This window comes from Ranitomeya imitator, chromosome 9 (genome assembly GCF_032444005.1).
Source record: "Ranitomeya imitator isolate aRanImi1 chromosome 9, aRanImi1.pri, whole genome shotgun sequence".
NCBI lineage: Eukaryota > Metazoa > Chordata > Amphibia > Anura > Dendrobatidae > Ranitomeya > Ranitomeya imitator.
The window spans coordinates 76,931,572-76,945,743 of NC_091290.1; the positions used below are offsets into that span (position 1 = coordinate 76,931,572).

General features: G+C 46.5%; 1 long non-coding RNA gene across 1 annotated transcript in view; it reads right to left on the reverse strand.

Moving 5' to 3' along the window:
• Window positions 1-3,173: 3,173 nt before the first annotated feature.
• The window catches only part of LOC138648918 (uncharacterized), an 81,298-nt gene continuing 70,299 nt past the window's right edge, over window positions 3,174-14,172 (reverse strand). Inside the window, exon 3 of the long non-coding RNA XR_011315217.1 lies at window positions 3,174-4,305. This is a non-coding gene — a long non-coding RNA (uncharacterized lncRNA). The remainder of the gene's footprint in view (window positions 4,306-14,172) is intronic.

Genomic DNA, 14,172 nt, shown 5'->3' on the forward strand with positions numbered 1-14,172 from the left:
ATATTACTCATTTTCTTCCTGAAAATGATTGCAAACACAAATTATTTGGTATTATTATCTTCATTTAATTTGTCTTAAATGAAAAAACACAAAAAGAATTGTCCTAAAGCCAAATTGGATATAATTCCACACCAAACATAAAAAAGGGGGGGGGGGGACAAAAGTATTGGCACTGTTCGAAAAATCATGTGATGCCTCTCTAATTTGTGTAATTAACAGCACCTGTAACTTACCTGTGGCACCCAACAGGTGTTGGCAATAACTAAATCACACTTGCAGCCAGTTAACATGGATTAAAGTTGACTCAACCTCTGTCCTGTGTCCTTGTGTGTACCACATTGAGCATGGAGAAAATAAAGAAGACCAAAGAACTGTCTGAGGACTTGAGAAACCAAATTGTGAGGAAGCATGAGCAATCTCAAGGCTACAAGTCCATCTCCAAAGACCTGAATGTTCCTGTGTCTACCGTGCGCAGTGTCATCAAGAAGTTTAAAGCCCATGGCACTGTGGCTAACCTCCCTAGATGTGGACGGAAAAGAAAAATTGACAAGAGATTTCAACGCAAGATTGTGCAGATGTTGGATAAAGAACCTCGACTAACATCCAAACAAGTTCAAGCTGCCCTGCAGTCCGAGGGTACAACAGTGTCAACCCGTACTATCCGTCGGCGTCTGAATGAAAAGGGACTATATGGTAGGAGACCCAGGAAGACCCCACTTCTTACCCCGAGACATAAAAAAGCCAGGCTGGAGTTTGCCAAAACTTACCTGAAAAAGCCTAAAACATTTTGGAAGAATGTTCTCTGGTCAGATGAGACAAAAGTAGAGCTTTTTGGGCAAAGGCATCAACATAGAGTTTACAGGAGAAAAAACAGAGGCATTCAAAGAAAAGAACACGGTCCTTACATTCAAACATGGCGGAGGTTGCCTGATGTTTTGAGGTTGCTTTGCTGCCTCTGGCACTGGACTGCTTGACCGTGTGCATGGCATTATGAAGTCTGAAGACTACCAACAAATTTTGCAGCATAATGTAGGGCCCAGTGTGAGAAAGCTGGGTCCCCCTCAGAGGTCATGGGTCATGGGACAATGACCCAAAACACACTTCAAAAAGCACTAGAAAATGGTTTGAGAGAAAGCACTGGAGACTTCTAAGGTGGCCAGCAATGAGTCCAGACCTGAATCCCATAGAACACATGTGGAGAGATGTAAAAATGGCAGTTTGGAGAAGGCACCTTTCAAATATCAGGGACCTGGAGCAGTTTGCCAAAGAAGAATGGTCTAAAATTCCAGCAGAGCATTGTAAGAAACTCATTGATGGTTACCGGAAGGGGTTGGTCGCAGTTATTTTGGCTAAAAGTTGTGCAACCAAGTATTAGGCTGAGGGTGCCAATACTTTTGTCTGGCCCATTTTTGGAGTTTTGTGTGAAATGATCAATGCTTTGCTTTTTGCTTCATTCTCTTTTGTGTTTTTTCATTTAAGACAAATTAAATGAAGATAATAATACCAAAGGATGTGTGTTTGCAATCATTTTCAGGAAGAAAATGAGTATTTTCTGACAGAATAGCAGGGGTGTCAATACTTTTGGCCATGACTGTATGTATGTAGTATGTATGTAATATGTATGTATGTATGTATGTAGTATGTATGTTTGTGTTTTTTTTAACATTCAACACATTAGCCGGATGATGGGACTACTACTGTCCCATCATTGGCTAATGTGTTGATCACTGTCATTGTAGCAGGCATAGCCCGATGGGACTTGTAGTCCCATCGGACGATGCCTGCACACACACACAACCCCCGAGAGGCCCGCACAGACACTCGGCAGCCAGCACAGACCCCCGGCAGGCCCGTACAGACCCCCGGTAGGCCCGCACAGACCCCTGAGATGCCAGTACAGACCCCCGGCAGGCCCGCACAGACCCCCGGCAGCCTGCACAGACCCCCAGCAGGCCCGCACAGACCCCTGGCAGCCCGCACAGACCCCCCATGGTCCCACACAGACCCTGCCCGCACACAGACACGCTGTCTCCGCCCACGCACCGCCACACTCTTTCCCCCTCCGGAACTGGATGTGCAAAGGAAAGATAGAGTTTATTTTCATTCTGATATTTGTGTCCCATTGACTTGCATTGGTTTCCGGTATCGGTATCGGCGATACCCGATATTTTTGCGGTATCGGTCCGATCCAATCCGATTCGATATTTCCTGATATCAGAAGGTATTGCTCAACACTATTCATAACACATAAGGTTTACCTTAACTATCCCATGATGTTTTAGAAAAAGTCCTCTTGTATATTGTGAAAAAAATAAAAAACAACAATAAAAAATACATCTTCCTTACCTGTGCAAGTGTATTTATGTCTATGTACAGGCAATAATATCCATACAGTACATTATATAATACTGCATATAAGCAACACGTCATTGATAGTAACTCTTCTATTGCTTCCCTACAATGATTCAGTAAATAAATCATGTATGAAAAAATGTACAAATATAAGCTGTTTTCTCATGAAAGATTTTCAATGCAGAAGAATATACTAGGTCACCAATTCAACACTTTTCTTTTTTCTTACTTATTTTGTGGTATAAGGGTATGTGTCCACGTTCAGGATTGCATCAGGATTTGGTCAGGATTTTTCATCAGTATTTGTAAGCCAAAACCAGGAGTGGAACAATTAGAGGAAAAGTATAATATAAACATATGCACCACTTTTGCATTTATCACCCACTCCTGGTTTTGGCTACAAATACTGATGAAAAATCCTGACCAAATCCTGATGCAATCCTGAACGTGGACACATACCCTTAGGGCTTATACTCACTTGCGTGAAATAAGGCCAAGGTTCTCGCATGGTAACACCCGGCTCTGCCGCCAGAAATTGGGAGCAGAGCATGCAGCTCCATGTATTGCTATGCGGTCGCACGCTCCGCTCTGGAGTGTCGGCGGCAGAGCCGGGATTTAACATGTGAGACTCGGCCGTATTTCATGCAAGTGAGTATGAGCCCTAAGTTGTCATTTTTCATGCAAAATTATTCGAAATGGCACCTGTGGTTCATAGCTTTTGCACAAAGTCAAAAATGGCGTTTTTACTTTTTTCTGGAACCTTTTTAGGTAAAAAAATGTACACATTTTGCAAAATGCATAAAAAAACATTTAGCATTTAATTACATAAAATCACTCCAATGGGAATCTGTAACAAATTTTGTGACTTTTCAAAAGTCTTAAATGAACAACACCTGGAAACCTTAAACTCCGCCCTTAGTGGAGAACTTTCACAACATAAAAAACGAACACATAAAGCAAACTTCAAAAAAGTTCAAGTCGATAACATTTAATTTGCTTAAAAGAGCTTTCGGTGATTCCAATTTTACATCTGCAGCTCTGTGCATTCCTTTTTTTCCTTTGCGCCTGTTAAATTTTCAGTTATCAAAACCCTACTCGGATTTCGATGTATCCATATCAGTGTCCATATCATAGAGGAAACACATGAACTGATATGATCTTTTATTTTTGAAGCATTTTATGCCATTTAAAATAATTGGCTTATTCTGGATCATCACTTTAGGTGCCATTGTCCTCTTTATACTTCATTGGTTTATCATACACGTTGGAACAGCTTTTAATAAAAATGTATATTCCCACTCATAAATCTATCCAGTCTAGAATATGAAGGGTTCTTTCTTTTTCTGACGCATTTGATATTTTTTAGGGTCCAAGTTTCCAACCCTCAGTTTACTTTGTGGCATTTGAATATAAAATGTTTTTTGAAAGTTGCCAAATTTGTTAACATTGACTCCACATGTAGGATTAATCTTCTGTAAAAATGGTTGTTTCATAAAAGATGAGTGCTCATCTACAGAGACTTCAGGCCCCCCATACCTTAAAAGAACATCATGGACTTTAGGGGTCTTTAAATAGTCTCTTTTACCCCAGATATTGTTCAGTGGATAGGATGCACACAATGTATTATGCCACGTCTTCTCTCCTGTGTTTGCCTTCTGTGCCCCATACTGGTACAAGTTTCTTGGCATACATACATGTAAGTCATTTAATTGCAAATTGTAGTTTGTGCAAAGTCTCCTTTGAGGAATCCTATCAATCTTTAGATGTTTCTGGCTGGCATTAGGATGATGGGCATTAGGTAAGTAAATCCTTTTGTTAAGGAAAGTTGTAATGGGTGTAGCACAGGGAACAGCTGGTGGTTCCCATACTTTTTGAAGTCTTTCCAGTACAGTCTTCCGTGCTTCATGGTAACACCAGAAGTCTTTCATAGGCATGGCCTGAATTCAGAAGCACCTGAAAAAAACAAAATTCATCTGAGAATTTAAGTGAATTATTTTTGGCAGGGGTGTATGTGAGCAGGTTGCGGGATGCAGTAATGGACCGGAGGCAGAGCAAGGGTTAACGGTGTATACTCCACACAGGGAGGACGATGGGGAAACAGGGATATTAAAGGGACACTGTCACCTGAATTTGGAGGGAACAATCTTCAGCAATGGAGGCGGGGTTTTGGGGTTTTTGATTCACCCTTTCCTTACCCGCTGGCTGCATGCTGGCTGCAATATTGGATTGAAGTTCATTCTCTGTCCTCCGTAGTACATGCCTGGACAAGGCTTGTGCAGGCGTGTACTACGGAGGACAGAGAATGAACTTCAATCCAATATTGCAGCCAGCATGCAGCCAGCGGGTAAGGAAAGGGTGAAGCAAAAACCCCAAAACCCCGCCTCCATGGCTGAAGATTGTTCCCTCCAAATTCAGGTGACAGTGTCCCTTTAACCCCTTCATGACCGGGGGATTTTTCGTTTTTCCGTGTTCGTTTTTCGCTCCCCTCCTTCCCAGAGCCATAACTTTTTTATTTTTCCGTCAATTTGGCCATGTGAGGGCTTATTTTTTGCTGGACGAGTTGTACTTTTGAACGACATCATTGGTTTTAGCATGTCGTGTACTAGAAAACGGGAAAAAAATTCCAAGTGCGGTGAAATTGCAAAAAAAGTGCAATCCCACATTGGTTTTTTGTTTGGCTTTTTTGCTAGGTTCACTAAATGCTAAAAATGACCTGCCATTATGATTCTCCAGGTCATTACGAGTTCATAGACACCAAACATGACTAGGTTATTTTTTATCTAAGTGGTGAAAAAAAATTCCAAACTTTGCTAAAAAAAAAAAAAAAAAATTGCGCCATTTTCCGATACTCGTGGCGTCTCCATTTTTCATCATCTGGGGTCGGTTGAGGGCATATTTTTTGCGTGCCGAGATGACGTTTTTAATGATAGCATTTCGGTGCAGATACGTTCTTTTGATCGCCCGTTATTGCATTTTAATGCAATGTCGCGGCGACCAAAAAACCGTAATTCTGGCGTTTCGAGTTTTTTTCCCGCTACGCTGTTTAGCGATCAGGTTAATACTTTTTTTTATTTGATAGATCGGGCGATTCTGAGCGCGGTGATACCAAATATGCGTAGATTTGATATTTTTTTTATTGATTTATTTTGATTGGGGCGAAAGGGGGGTGATTTAAACTTTTATGTTTTTTTTATTTTTTTCACATTTTTTTAAACTTTTTTTTTTAACTTTTGCCATGCTTCAATAGCCTCCATGAGAGGCTAGAAGCAGGCACAACCCGATCGGCTCTGCTAAATAGCAGCGATCTGCTGATCGCTGCTATGTAGCAGAATTGCACGTGTGCTGTGAGCGCCGACCACAGGGTGGCGCTCACAGCGACGGGCAATCAGTAACCATAGAGGTCTCAAGGACCTCTATGGTTACAATATACAAGCATCGCCGACCCCCGATCATGTGACGGGGGTCGGCGATGACGTCATTTCCGGCCGCCCGGCCGGAAGCGGTAGTTAAATGCCGCTGTCTGCGTTTGACAGCGGCATTTAACTAGTTAATAGGTGCGGGCAGATCGCGATTCTGCCCGCGCCTATTACGGGCACATGTCAGCTGTTCAAAACAGCTGACATGTCCCGGCTTTGGTGCGGGCTCACCGCGGAGCCCTGCATCAAAGCAGGGGAGCCGGCATCGGACGGTATAGTACGTCCGATGCCGGTAAGGGGTTAAGGAATCTATAAAACAAGCTCTGGCAAAAATTCAGAGACCACTGCAAAATGTTCAGTTTGTCTGATTTTTCTCTTTATTTTTCTCTTTATAGGTATATTTTTGTGTAAAATGTAAATTGTTCTTTCCAAGCAATAAATTTAGTATTTTTTGCTGACAAAGAAAAATGGTCAAAATAAAAAAACCAGTGCTTTCAGACCTCAAAATATACAAAGATAACAAGTTTATAATCATTTGGAAACAACAATACTAATGTTTTAACTTGGGAAGAGTTCAGAAATCAATATTTTGTGGAATAATCATGATTTTTAATCACAGCTTTCATGCGTCTTGGCATGCTTTCCACCAGTCTTTCACACTGCTTCTGGGGCAAAAATGTAAGCAGTTCTTCTTTGTTTGATGATTTGTGACTATCCATCAATCCTCTTGATTACATTCCAGAGGTTTTCAGTGGGGTTCAGGTCTGGAGATTGGGCTGCCCATGACAGGGATTTTATGTGGTGGTCTCTTAATTTTTGCCAGAGCTGTGTAAAGTAGAGTGTATGCATATGTGTGTGCGTATGTATCGAGCCACGCCCACTCCTCAGAGCCACACTCACTCCACACGCAAAGCCCCATATAATAAACTAGCTATTGAACCCGTTCTATGCCCGTGTGGCGAGCATTTATATTGGTATATGGTCTCCATCCTGGTATGTGTTGCTTCAATCCTACGCCCTAATCTTGTCATCTGCTGCTACCATCTTGTGCCCCCATCCTGTCATGTGCTGCTCCCATCCTGCACCTCCGTTCTGTCATGTGCTGCTCCCATCCTGCGCCACCATTCTGTCATGTGCTGCTCCCATCCTGTGCCCCCGTTCTGTCATGTGCTGCTCCCATCCTGTGCCCCCGTTCTGTCATATGCTGCTCCCATATGCCCCATACGCTGCTCCATAAAGGTTGATGGCCCATCATGAGATGCTCCATAGTATATGCCTCATATGCTGCTCCTTTATGGTTGATGGCCCCCATAAGATGCTCCATAGTATATGCCTCATATGCTGTTCCATTATGGTTGATGGCCCCCATAAGATGCTCCATAGTATATGCCCCATATGCTGCACCATTATGGTTGATGGCCCCCATAAGATGCTCCATAGTATATGCCTCATATGATGTTCCATTATGGTTGATGGCCCCCATAAGATGCTCCATAGTATATGCCTCATATGCTGCTGCATTATGGTTGATGGCCCCCATAACATGCTCCATAGTATATGCCCCGTATGCTGCACCATTATGGTTGATGGCCCCCATAAGATGCTCCATAGTATATGCCTCATATGCTGCTGCATTATGGTTGATGGCCCCCATAACATGCTCCATAGTATATGCCCCGTATGCTGCACCATTATGGTTGATGGCCCCCATAAGATGCTCCATAGTATATGCCTCATATGCTACTCCATTATGGTTGATGGCCCCCATAAGATGCCCCATAGTATATGCACCGTATACTGCTCCATAAATGTTGATGGCCACCATAAGATGCTCCATAGTATATGCCTCATATGCTGCTGCATTATGGTTGATGGCCCCCATAACATGCTCCATAGTATATGCCCCGTATGCTGCTCCATTATGGTTGATGGCCCCCATAAGATGCTCCATAGTTTATGCCCTGTATACTGCTCCATAAATGTTGATGGCCCCCATAAGATGCTCCATAATATTATATGCCCCGTATGCTGCTGCGATATATAAAAAAAAATAACATACTCACCTATCGTCGCTGGGCGCCGAGTGCTGGGGGGCCTGAGCAGGCGGGGACACCGGCGCGCTGTGGGGGTCAGGTGCCGGAGTCGCCGCTAGCTCAGGCCCCCGACACTTGCTATATTCACCTGTGCCATTCCAGCGCTGCACGCCGCTCCATCTTCCAGGTCCTCTGGCTGTGACTGTTCAGTCAGAGGGTAGCGCGCATTAATCGCACCCTCTGAAGTGAACGTCACAGGCAGATGACCCGGAAGATGGAGCGGCACGCAGCGCTGGAACGGGACAGGTGAATATAGCTTATACTCACCCTCCTGGCACGTCCCTGCTTCTCCGTTGGAGATCGCGGTGTGTGTTCAGTGCTTACGCATACCGCGATCTCCTTGGCTGCGTCACTCTGTGGGGTCCAGAATGCGCCGGCGCTTGCGCAGTCTATAAAGGCTTCGGACAGAGTGACGCTCCCAGCGTTATATTATAGATATCTAATATATATATTTCATAGGCAAATCTTCTTGACCACAACAGATTACACTGCCTGTGTTGCCCATAGCAACCAATCACTAAGCATCTTTCATATCACCAGAGCTGTTTAAAAGATGAAAGCTGAGCTGTGATTGGTTGCTATGAGCAACAGTTTTCCTTGTAGACAGTTGTGGTAACTGAGGCCTATTATTCTTATCATTTCTATGGTGTTATCGTCCTTCTGTAAAGCTGTAAATAACGCAATTTATTACCATGCCGACACAGACCATCCCCTGCCACAGACTGCAGGGGGAGCCCAGAATCATGAACTTCTCTTTGTCTGGCTTGAAGCATCTCAGTGACTTGTAGGATCGCTACTTCCAACAGGTGGCGCTATAGAGTTTAAGTCCTCTTTTTCTCAGAAGAGGCAATTTGCATATTATATTTCCCAGAGCAGCATTGCACGGCGAATAAGCCTCCTTACCAGTGGCTTGGTAAGGGGGGTGCGTGGGGGGCGGGCCGCCCCGGGCGGCACAATGAGACGCGGGCCCTTTAAATCTTCGGGCGGCGCCGACCGCCGCCACGACCAGGGCCCCCCCCCCCCGGTGCCAGCGCTGGCATTGGGCCCCCCTTCTACAGCGCTGGCATTGGGCCCCCCTTCTTCTAATACTCACCTCTCCTGGTTCCTGCGGCTGCGCGGTACCTGCAGCGTCTTCAGCGTCCTCTGAGGCTGCTGTCACACTAGCAGTATTTGGTCAGTATTTTAAATCAGTACTTGTAAGCCAAAACAAGGTGTGGAACAATTAGACGAAAAGTCTAATAGAAACATATGCACCACTTCTGTATTTATCACCCTCTCCTGGTTTTGGCTTACAAATATTGATGAGAAATACTGACCAAATACTGCTAGTGTGACGGCAGCCTTACTCTGCGATGTATCAGGGCAGAGGGTGCGATGACGTTATCACTGCGCGCTCGGCCTCTCTGTTCTGAGCGTTGCAGAGCCGGAGAGACGCCGAGTGCAGCGGACCTGCGCTGGGAACGGGAGAGGTGAGGATTTTACTTTTTTTTTTTTTTTCTTTATGTCTGACTCTGTCTGTCTGGGGGCAATGCTGGACACACTGGGGCAATGCTGGAGACCCTGGGGCAGATTTCTGGACACACTGGGGCAATGCTGGAGACCCTGGGGCAGATTTCTGGACACACTGGGGCAGATTTCTGGACACACTGGGGCAATGCTGGAGACCCTGGGGCAGATTTCTGGACACACTGGGGCAGATTTCTGGACATACTGGGGCAATGCTGGAGACCCTGGGGGCAGATTTCTGGACACACTGGGGCAATGCTGGACACTGGGGCAGATTGCTGGACACACTGGGGCAATGCTTGACACTGGGGCAGATTGCTGAACACACTGGGGGCAATGCTGGACACACTGGGGCAATGCTGGAGACCCTGGGGCAGATTTCTGGACACACTGGGGCAGATTGCTGGACACACTGGGGGCAATGCTGGACACTGGGGCAGATTTCTGGACACACTGGGGACAATGCTGGACACACTGGGGGCAATGCTGGAGACCCTGGGGCAGATTGCTGGACACACTGGGGCAATGCTGGAGACCCTGGGGCAGATTTCTGGACACACTGGGGCAGATTTCTGGACATACTGGGGCAATGCTGGAGACCCTGGGGTAGATTTCTGGACACTGGGGCAATGCTGGACACTGGGGCAGATTGCTGGGCACACTGGGGCAATGGTGGACACTGGGGCAGATTGCTGGACACACTGGGGCAATGCTGGACACTGGGCAGATTGCTGGACACACTGGGGGCAATGCTGGACACACTGGGGCAATGTTGGAGACCCTGGGGCAGATTTCTGGACACACTGGGGCAATGCTGGAGACCATGGGGCAGATTTCTGGACACACTGGGGCAGATTTCTGGACATACTGGGGCAATGCTGGAGACCCTGGGGCAGATTTCTGGACACTGGGGCAATGCTGGACACTGGGGCAGATTGCTGGACACACTGGGGCAATGGTGGACACTGGGGCAGATTGCTGGACACACTGGGGCAATGCTGGACACTGGGCAGATTGCTGGACACACTGGGGGCAATGCTGGACACTGGGGCAATGCTGGAGACCCTGGGGCAGATTTCTGGACACACTGGGGAAATGCTGGAGACCCTGGGGCAGATTTCTGGACACACTGGGGTAGATTTTTGGACATACTGGGGCAATGCTGGAGACCATGGGGCAGATTTCTGGACACTGGGGCAATGCTGGACACTGGGGCAGATTGCTGGACACGCTGGGGCAATGCTGGACACTGGGGCAGATTGCTGGACACACTGGAGACAATGCTGGAAATACTGGGCCAATGCTGGAAACCCTGGGGCAGATTTCTGGACACACTGGGGCAATGCTGGACACTGGGGCAGATTGCTGGACACACTGGGGCAATGCTGGACACTGGGGCAGATTGCTGGACACACTGGGGGCAATGCTGGACACACTGGGGCAATGCTGGAGACCCTGGGGCAGATTGCTGGGCACACTGGGGCAATGCTGGATACTGGGGCAGATTGCTAGACACACCTGGGGAAATGCTGGACACCCTGGGGCAGATTGCTGGACACACTGGGGCAATGCTGGACACTGGGGCAGATTGCTGGACACTGGGGCAGATTGCTGGACACTGGGGCAGATTGCTGGACACTGGGGCAGATTGCTGGACACACTGGGGGTAATATGCTGGACACACTGGGGTAGATTGCTGGACACACTGTCCAGGGGCAATACTGGACAAACTGGAGCAATATGCTTGACATACTGGGGCAGATTGCTGGACACACTGTCTTGGGGCAATGCTGGACACACTGGGGCAGATTGCTGGACATACTGGGGCAGGTTGCTAGACACACTGGGGGTAATATGCTGGACACACTAGGGGTAATATGCTGGACACACTGGGGCAGATTGCTGGACACACTGGGGGCAGGACTGGAGGCATGGGCAGAATGTAGATACGGGGCATGATTGGAGACACGGGGCAGAATGAAAGACATGGGGCAGGATTGGATCATGGGACAGGATGGATACGACGGAGACTGATGGGGCAGGATGGGGAGATCATATGGGGTAGAATGGATACTCATGAGGGCAGGATGCGAGAACATATGGCTGGAGCCAGGATTGAGACGCATGGGGCCAGGGTGGGGAATATTATTACCATAGGGGCTAATTAAAGGATATTATTACTGCAGTGATGTATTTATTTTATTTTTTGAGTATACTATTTTAAATGGGGTGGCGGTCCTGTTACTGTGCAGAGTGACACTATATCACCTTTTTTTCTTCATGTGGTGTAATGTAGAAGTTGTTAAAAATTAAGTCATGTATTCTGCAAGCGGAGCTTGTGATAACTGTGTTATTTCCTGCAGAAACGAGTCCTGGCTGGAAGAAATTATGGCGGTCTGTGCTGGATGAAACATGAAGGACTTCACCTAGAGTCGTCACTGGTGAGTCAGTGTTACCTATACACTGACACTATACACTGTATACTATATACAGCAATGTCACCAGTGATCACTGTATTACCTATACATTATATACAGAGCTTCTGTGTATAATACCACCAGTGATCTGTGTATTACCTCTACACAGACACTGCATACTAAGTACAGATCTCCTGTGAATACTGGCACTTATGGTGATAGTATTGTGTTTTTTTTATTACTGATCAGTATTGTAGTATTCAGTCACTATGTGGTGGTAATATGTGGTCTGGAAATGGTGTTGTGGTATTTGTCCCTTGTATGTGCTATTTGGTCACCAAGTGGTGGTAATATGTGATCTGTTCATGGTGTGGCGGTATTTGTCCCTTGTATATAGTATTATTCGGTCACTATGTGGTCTGGTCATGGTGTGGTTGTGTTTTTCCTGTATGTGATATTATTGGTCTTGGTATAGTGGATTGTGTTGTGTATGGCGGTCATTTGTTCTCTCTGATATTAATTAGGAGAAGATTCTTTATTTCCATTAGTTTTAATGCTTTGTACACAGCGGCGGAGATGCACTTACAGGGGGTTTCCTGTGGAAAAAAGTAATCACCTCTCCACAAGATAAGTGATAACTAGTGTTGAGCGATACCGTCCGATGCTTGAAAGTATCGGTATCGGATAGTATCGGCCGATACCCGAAAAATATCGGATATCGCCGATACCGATATCCGATACCAATACAAGTCAATGGGACATCAAGTATCGGAAGGTATTCTCATGGTTCCCAGGGTCTGAAGGAGAGGAAAACTCTCCTTCAGGCCCTGGGATCCATAGGAATGTGTAAAATAAAGAATTCAAATAAAAAATATTGATATATTTACCTCTCCGGCGGCCCCTGAACTCAGCGCGGGTAACCGGCAGGCTTCTTTGTTCAAAATCAGCGCTTTTAGGACCTGAGAATCACGTCCCGGCTTCTGATTGGTCGCGGGCCGCCCATGTGACCGCCACGCGACCAATCACAAGCCGCGACGTCACCGCAAGCTATTAGCGCGCTCATTTTTGAAAAATGAGCGCGTTAATGACTTTCAAAGACGTAGCGGCTTGTGATTGGTCGCGGCCACGCGACCAATCACAAGCCGCGACGTCACCGCAAGCTATTAACGCGCTCATTTTTAAAAATGAGCGCGTTAATGACTTTCAAAGACGTAGCGGCTTGTGATTGGTCGCGTGGCGGTCACATGGGCGGCCCGCGACCAATCAGAAGACGGGACGTGATTCTCAGGTCCTAAAAGCGCTGATTTTGAACAACGAAGCCTGCCGGTTACCCGCGCTGAGTCCAGGGGCCGCCGGAGAGGTAAATATATCAATATTTTTTATTTTAATTCTTTATTTTACACATCTCTATGTATCCGATACCGATACCCGATACCACAAAAGTATCGGATCTCGGTATCGGAATTCCGATACCGCAAGTATCGGCCGATACCCGATACTTGCGGTATCGGAATGCTCAACACTAGTGATAACGTATTGATTGATGGGGGTCTGACTGCTTGGACCCATTCAGCAAAATGTGGAACTTTTTATCCCCATTAGACTGGAGTGGCATGTCCGACTAGATCACTGATCCATTCATTCCCTCAGTGGCTGCACTTGTTTTTTTCTGGAAGCCCCACAGAGAATGAATAGGGCTGCGGTCAGAAATCCCACCTACCGCTGCATTTTAAAATATTGATAAAAGTGTCCTGTCAGGGATAAAACTTCCCCATTCTTCCGATCGGTGCAATTTCTAATGGTCGGATCTAAGTGATCACCTATCCTGTAGAACCCATGGATCAGTGATAACTTGTTTTAACCAAGAACCCCATTAATGTAAACTACCGTAATTATACATCCCAGTTATTGGGGCACACGGTAGATGTGCAGCAGCTGCCGGTGTTTTACAGCCGATGCTCCACTATAATGACAGATATTTGCATATAGCTGTAGGGTGGGCCCCTAGAGTCCATTCCTCTGGTGGGCCCCAGACACCCCAGTCCGACCCTGGCTGCGGCTGTTTAACGCTATTGACGTGCGGGCCCGCGCCCGCACGTCAATAGTTAACAGCCACCAGCCAATCTGAAGCTGGCAGCTGACGTCAGTCCCAGAGTGCATTTCGCCGGCATCTGATGTCATTGTCAGTCGCCGGTGAGTGCACGCTTCAGCTGCGTGGAAGAGCAGGAGCGCAGTCAGGTAAGCACTGAGTAAAAATTTGCATTACAATTGGGGATTTACCCCCGTGGCGCCTATACATTTAGCGTATTGTGCATAGCATATGCACAGCACACAGGTGGCATAAGCGCAAAAGGCGCCCCCCATCACCAGTCATTCAACCTGTCAGAT